The 6,111-nt window shown below is 58.2% G+C and overlaps 1 non-coding gene across 1 annotated transcript; it reads right to left on the bottom strand.

The window, feature by feature from the left end:
• Positions 1 to 1,996: 1,996 nt before the first annotated feature.
• Positions 1,997 to 2,115, bottom strand: LOC137641749 (5S ribosomal RNA). The gene has a single exon (XR_011044592.1). It is a non-coding gene; the product is annotated as a 5S ribosomal RNA (ribosomal RNA).
• Positions 2,116 to 6,111: the final 3,996 nt, after the last annotated feature.

The raw sequence follows: 6,111 nt of genomic DNA on the forward strand, positions 1-6,111 counted from the left end.
GCTTGTAGCACCTGCGTCACAGAGTAGTTCTACTCAAAGGCGAGGGACGTTGCGATGTATCCGACATCGTGCTATAGGGCGACGTGACGGGGGAGGGTCTGGATTCAGGTCGAGATGAATGTCCTTGAGTCCGCGCTGAAGAGGTATACTGGTGACTCTCCCTTGTGTCCTTCCTGTGCTCCCAACCCGGCTGCACGTGAGGACAAACTGCAGCTGTTCTCAAAGATAACCCCTCGATCCCTTTACTGGCAAGAAGGAGAAGGTTTGGGTCATCTGATACAGAATGGTGACTCGAAATCTTGAAGGAGTTGGACCGAAGGGCCGGGACCCCAAGATTCTGAGTCTAGCAAACAACTCAGGAGCGAACCTGAATGTTGCTTTCCGCTATTCTCTAGAAAGGGAGGAGTCGTACGAGACCAAGAAGATTGCTTACACACTGGCCGAGGCCAGAGTGAGCAGGAGCACCGTCCCCCAAGACGGAATACGATCAGAGGCCTGACGTAATGGTTCTTGAGAAGATCTCTTAAGGGACTAAAGAGTCCGAACCATGCTCCATGGAGGAGGTTTCACTCCGACTGGGGGCAGGGACGTTCGCAGCTTCGCATGAGCGAAGAAAGGTCCAGCGGGAAGGAAAAAGTCTATTCCTTTCAGCCTGAAGGCCAGGGAAAAGCTGAGCGACAGGCTTCACTGCCGAGAGCGGAAAGGAGTTTCCTCCCGCCGAAAAGCAATAACTCCGTTATTGCTGGAGAAGAGGCCTCAAGGGAAGAGGTATCTCTCCCACGATACCAACCACAGAAGACTCTCCACTTCGCCTGGTAGACCCCTGCGGATGACTATCGCAGGTGACGCGACCTCCGCTCCGCGACTGTAGCGGGTTGTCTCTTCTTGAGGAGGCGGCGAAGTGTCTCCAGGCGTGAAGCCGAAGCGATGCAATGGCTCGTGAAAGATGTTGTAGTGTGGTTGTTTGAGTAGCCTGTGCCGTGGGAGAAGCTCTCCCGGGAGTTCCGTCAGGGGAAGCAGAGGGTCCGGAAACCGTTCGGCGTATAGTCACAGTGGAGCTCTCAGAGCCATCGAAAGGTTGACAGACAACCTGGTCTTGTTGAGACCCATTCTCAACAGACAACCTGGTCTTGTTGAGACCCATTCTCAACAGACAGCAATGGTGGGAAGACGCAGGCGTCGATGTTGTCCCACCATCACCGGAAAGCATTTTGCCAAAGAGTCTTGGGGTCTGAGACTGGGGGGAAGAACAGCGGAAGCTTGAAGTTCCAGGCTGTCGCGATCAGGTCCCCCAGGCCAGGACTTGCTGGTTACTAAAGGCCAAAGACCCCCAGGTACCTTCTATCTGCGAGGCTCTGCTCAGATAGTCGGAGAGAACATTCCTCTGCCCGGAATGAGCGAGCAGATAGTGGTATTGAGAGGACCTTGGATCATCTCAGTATCTCTACAGCAAGATGCGAAGGTATGAAAATGCGTCCCTTGCTGGTTGGAATATGCCAGTACCATGAAGTCGTCGCGCACGTAGCGACTCAGCAGGAACTGTAGGATCTGTAGAGGGGCCAGACTACGGCCCCTAAGCCTGCCTGAATGATGGAGAGGTATCATTCAGGTCCTGACCATAGGCCTGAACCGGAACATCCCCCCCCCTTTTTCTTTGACGAGTCCGAGAACAGCATCAAAATGTGGGGAAAGGACGCGAATATCCACTCCCATCAAGAGGTTCCATAGGTCAACACCCATTGCAGATCTAAACGTTCCGCTGGTCCCATAGGGGCCAGAAAGTCCGGTTAATCGTTGCTTTGATACCACCGGAACTTGGGCCGCCTCACAGGGAACTTATCCTGAGGCGACCGTTCGGGACTTTAGACGGGTCAATGAGGAAAAGAGACCCAGGAAACGTTCCAAGGTAGGGCTGAAAGCTCTGCTTGACTGAGAACAGGTACTGCGACTCTCCTCAGCCTTGCCACAGTCAACTGAAGGGAAGGCTCGTCGAAGGAGGCAACAGCATCTGGGGTCCCCAGGCGGTCACCCATCCAAGTACTGACCAGACCCAACGTTGCTTAACTTCGCTGATCAGACGAGAAGCGGTGTTTTCAACGTGGTAAGGCCGTTGACTCAATATCATGCCTAGATACTCCAGATGTTGAGGCAGAAGTAGAGAAGGCTCCTAGCAAATTACCATGAACCCTCACTCATGGTAAGGACCCGGAAGCTTGTCCCGGCGTTGAAGAAGGTCGAACCCGAGCCTACCGGAGTTGACCAGACCTCCAAAAGGCGAAGGAGGCGGAAGCCTGCTCCTGAGCGGTCATGAGGAAAGCAGGGAGAGTTCTCTGGGGAAAAACCTGCGATGCCGCGGAGGGATCGCCACACCGCATCTTAAGCAGGAACACCTGTAGTCTAGGCTGAATTCCAAGAGCTTCCTGGAAGATGGATGGAATGGAAACTGGAAGTACCCGTCCTTCCGATCCAGGGCCTAAGGAGTCCTGCCGCCTCGTTACCAGTCTGATCGATTCTGCTGTTCCACGCTGGACGAAGTTTGTTCGACAAACTTGATCAGAGCTGAGAGGTCGACGACGGAACTCCCGTCTCAGATGCTTTCCTACGAGAAAGGATCGACTGAAGAAGCCGGGGGGTGAAGCCGTCGACGACCCTATGGAGGAGCTTCTTCTAAGGCATGGATCATTCTGCCCAAACGGGCAAAGCTCTTACCGACCCCATGGCAGAGAGGTTCAGTGACACTGAATTCGCTGACAGAGACGGAGAGATGGTAAGAGCGAGGCGCGATATCCTTGGCTGATCACGGAGATCGTGCAGGAATCGGCATCGGGAAGCTGTTATCCGGATGAGTAACCTTAGGCATCCTCCCAGCGTGAGACCTGCAAGGGGGGTTGCCAATCCTAGAGTTTGTGAACTCTGCTGCTCCCTCTAGGATTATGCCCCCCCCCCCCCCCCCGGGAGAGCCTCCCGAGCTACCTGTCCCTGACAGGAGGGGACTGCTATTGGACACCTTGTCTTAGCCGCCGTAGCCGGTCCGATAACTTAGGCCGACGAGGCTGAAAGAAGAGGCGCTGGAGGCCTGCAGGGTCTGGAAGAAAGCGCCTTGGAGGAGTGAAAACGGAAGTCGACTTCCCCCGCACAACCGCTATCCATGTCTCTGACCTTGGCCACAAACAAGCTCTTCCCAAGGATGGAAGAGTGTCTGAGCTTGTCGACATCCACGGATGAGACACCTGAGAGGAAGCCCTCGGTCACTCCATCTAGATGGTCCAACATCGAGTTTGCCCGCAAGTTCGAAACTTGGCGACGAAACGCCAAGGTGCTTGAGCCCGAGAGGAGGAAAGTACCCATGATCTTCCTGGAGCTTCCTTGTACAAAACCTCGGGTCGTAACCGAGGAGGAAAAGGACCTGGTAAGCCCCTTCCACGAGATGGAGAAGAGGAAGGGCTAAACCAGTCACCCCTTGCCCGACGGAGAAATCTCGAACGGAAAGCTCCCTGGCAAGACCCTTCCAGGGAATGACGAGGAAGGGCTAACCCCGGTTCTGGAAAGAAGAATGTTGCTCAGAGACCTCCCTGAAGATTCTTCCTGCTCTTGCATGTGCCATGCTCTGCGTTTACGGGGTGAAGACTGTGTTCTGGAAGTACGCTCCAGAAGACTCGCCAGGCTGGCCATGTTGCGAAACTCCGACGGGAATCGCGGTCGCAATCGTCCTGGCGTTCGCGCGATGGTGCGCGTGGCCGAACGTGGAAGCGCCCATGCGTGGGCACGCAGGAGCACAGACGAAAGTGCGCGAGGGAGCGCAGAGGGAGGGCGAGCGTGGTAGGAAGGGCGAGAGCTGGTGGTCAGAATCCGAAAGTTCACAGGCGAGCGATGACCCGTAGGCGAGCAATGGATACTGCAGGAATCGAGCCGGCGTTCGCGCGACGGGACACCGGACACCGTCGGTCCGCGCGACGGGACGCCGTCGGTCCGCGCGACGGAACGCCGTCGGTCCGCGCGACGGAACGCCGTCGGTCCGCGCGACGGAACGCCGTCGGTCCGCGCGACGGAACGCCGTCGGTCCGCGCGACGGAACACCGTCGGTCCGCGCGACGGAACACCGTCGGTCCGCGCGACGGAACACCGTCGGTCCGCGCGACGGAACACCGTCGGTCCGCGCGACGGAACACCGTCGGTCCGCGCGACGGAACACCGTCGGTCCGCGCGACGGAACACCGTCGGTTCGCGCGACGGAACACCGTCGGTTCGCGCGACGGAACACCGTCGGTTCGCGCGACGGAACACCGTCGGTTCGCGCGACGGAACACCGTCGGTTCGCGCGACGGAACACCGTCGGTTCGCGCGACGGAACACCGTCGGTTCGCGCGACGGAACACCGTCGGTTCGCGCGACGGAACACCGTCGGTTCGCGCGACGGAACACCGTCGGTTCGCGCGACGGAACACCGTCGGTCCGCGCGATGGAACACCGTTGGTCCGCGCGATGGAATACTGTTGGTTCGTGCGCGGGCGAACATTGGAGCGCATGTGCGCGGGCACGTGGGCGTGTGGTCGCGCAGGCACGTGGGCGAGCGCAGGCGGTCGGGAGGCCGATGGAGCGTAGGCGGGCGATGGCGCGTCTTGGCGAGCGATGGCCCGTAGGCGAGTGAAGGCGCGTTGGCAAGCGATGGCGCGTCGGCAAGCGATGGCGCGTCGGCAAGTGGTGGTGCGTTAATAAAACGCTAGCGTGCAGGCGAAGAATCGCGCGGGCGCCTAGGCGATTGCTGACGCGTAAGAGACTAGGGATGGTTAGCGCGCATCGCGCTAAACAGAAGGCACGCAGGTGCACAGGAAGGTGAGCGCTGAAGCGCGCTGTCAATCAGGCGATCCTGGACAGTCAGGAAAAACTGTTGGCGCCCATTGGTGCGTGGCAGGAAAGGGCGCGCAGATGTGCGCTGGCGATTGAAGAAAGCTGGCGCACAAAAGGACAGAAGTAAAGGTGAGCGCTGGCGAGCAGGAGGAAGATCTACGGCAAGACTCAGCTACCGGAGATCGTCCACACCAGGCGAGCGCTAGATCACTACTGATGGTGTCCGGGGGACCTGTAACGCGTGGAAGATCGATGGCAATCGTTGACGCGCAGGAGATCGCTGACGAGCAGGCGAACGTTGACGCGTACGTGGTCGCTGGCGAGCAGAAGGGCGACGCGTGGAATCCTGAGCGAACAGTAGCTTAGAAGCATGCGTAGACGACCGCGAGCGTTGCTGCGCTGGAGCAGGCTGACGAGCCGGATCGCGAGGGCGTGGAGAAGGAGAGTCCTTGCCCAAGACCTGAACCGAAGTTCTAGGTCGCGCGGGCGAACGTGGGCGCACAGGGCGTGAATCAGGAACAACAGGAACAACAGCAGTGGGCGATGATCCTCAGGAGAGCGCTGACGAACAGGAGAGCGCTGGCGAACAGGAGAGCGCTGGCGAACAGGAGCGCGCTAGCAATCAGGAGAACGCTGACGAGCAGGAGAGCGCCTGTGCGCTAACACTGAGGAGAGCGCCTGTGCGCTAACACTGCAGAAGGGCGTGCAGGGGAACCCTGACACGCAAGGGAAGACCCCCCGTGGGAGGCAACCCTTTGCCCCGAAGGGACCGTTGCCCGTCGGATGACAAGGTCAGACTGCTGTCCAGCTGCACCAGGGGCGGAAGGTCAGGAAGGCGGAGATCGATCCCCGTAGAGATCTAAGGAGGTAGGAGCTGCATACGGATATTCAAAAAGGCGCCTCTTAGCACCCTTATAGGGAGATGGGAGGCCCTTACAACGTAGCGGACGGTGAGCCTTAAGGCGAAGGCGGCCAACAGCAACAACAGCAGAAGAGTCCTCCAAAGAAGAGTCTCTATGAGTGTACTCTCTCGTGAACGAAAGAAGAAACACTTCGTAGAAGAGACGGGTCAGCCAGTGACCTAAAAGAGCAATCCTCCGAAGAGGGGCTCCTGCAGTTGCCCAGCCCCTTGAGCGTAACTGCAGGTGCGACCGCTCAGCACCAAGAGCATAGTCGCACGAAAAAAAGGCAAGAGAAGAACCCCCCAAAGGGGAAAAACTCAAGCCTGGACAGGAAAACTTCCCTCGAAAGGAAAGTTACCCA

Source organism: Palaemon carinicauda, chromosome 5 (assembly GCF_036898095.1).
Source record: "Palaemon carinicauda isolate YSFRI2023 chromosome 5, ASM3689809v2, whole genome shotgun sequence".
Lineage (NCBI taxonomy): Eukaryota > Metazoa > Arthropoda > Malacostraca > Decapoda > Palaemonidae > Palaemon > Palaemon carinicauda.